Genomic DNA, 1,436 nt, shown 5'->3' with positions numbered 1-1,436 from the left:
ATAGATTATTTTCTGTTCGAGATTCCCCTCTTCTGGCATAATGGGTGTGCCAATAAAACACGTAAGGTACGTATGTACTTTTGACAGGTTCATGCTCTGAAATACTCTTCGAAGCCCTTTTTCCCGCGCGGCACACGTTTCGCACGGTTTCTTTAATATGGAATAATACTCCGACAATACTTCCAGGCAGAGTTTTGCTTCTAAACATACGAAAGTTACGTATCCAGGGTTCTTACGTTGTTGCCTCTACATGGTACAAGTGCGGTTCGGAGTTGTGTAGACTTCACAGGGAAAGCACATGTAGTGCTTCCTCGTCGGGACTTATGAGGGCCAGTCACGGGGATGCCAGATGCATTTTAGCTGTAATAATGATATTACAACTTTTAAATCTGATTATTAGCTTAGAGCAGTTCTTTGTGTCCAGTATGCAGTGGAATTTGTGCAGTTGAAACTTGGAACTGCCGTGTGTTTTACAACGTGTGTTTTACAACCAACGGCGATATATACCGTTGTTGTGCCTGCGTGGTTCAGGCGAGGGGACGAGCGTCAGTGAGGGGTTGTTTGTAGCAGTTTGTTGTGTCATCTCAGCCTCGACGCAGCTGTCTGTTTTCTGCCGTTTCATATTGCTGACAATTGTGTAGCAACAGTAGGAAAAAGGATTGAAAACCATGTGTCATTAGTGATACACATTGTGCGTTGTGGAAATGATACATATATTATTTTTTCCAATGAATTTCTTGTTGAATTCCAGCATTGATTTTTAAGCTGCTTTACGGTTTGTTTCATTGATTTGCATTAGTGTTTTTGTGTGAATACAGAAATTTTATTATTTACAAGATACAATACATATTGCGGTGATGAAAATGAAAAATAAGTGTTTTCCTAATAGAATATATTAATGTGTAAGACTTAGCATATTCACACTTGCCATCGGTAAATACACCGTTTGATCCCATGGTATTAATTGCGAAGCGGAAGACAGCATGAACGAATTCCAGCAAGGCAAGACAGCACCAGTGGAGCGATCCAGGAGTATTCCGACATCGCGGTCCTTGGACTTTCAGAGGCTCCGCAACTCGTTCATGAGGAAAGCGAAGAAAAAGGAAACTTGGGAGGAAACGCCAAGGGGAGACGAAAGCTTACCTGTCAGAGGCGACTCCCTCCGAGACCTGCGCCTTGCAGCCAGTGGAGAAAATATATCGGACGGGGAAAAAGGACTTAGCAAAGGGGCAGGCTGCTTGACGGACGCCACAAATGTTGAAACCACAGGCCTAGTTCCTTATGGCATAGGATCGGCGTCGAGAGAGAGTTTGAAAGACAAATTCCTGAACAGAATGAGAAGCTTAAGTAGCAGTAAGGATGAAATTGATTTAGGAGAGAGCAAGATCAAGGTTAGTCCAAGAAGAAGTTTATCTGTAAATACCCCTAAGCGAGTA

Source organism: Penaeus monodon, chromosome 17 (genome assembly GCF_015228065.2).
Source record: "Penaeus monodon isolate SGIC_2016 chromosome 17, NSTDA_Pmon_1, whole genome shotgun sequence".
Taxonomy (NCBI): Eukaryota; Metazoa; Arthropoda; class Malacostraca; order Decapoda; family Penaeidae; genus Penaeus; species Penaeus monodon.
The sequence above is the reverse complement of the archived record's forward strand: the minus strand, read 5'-3'. Positions refer to the sequence as shown.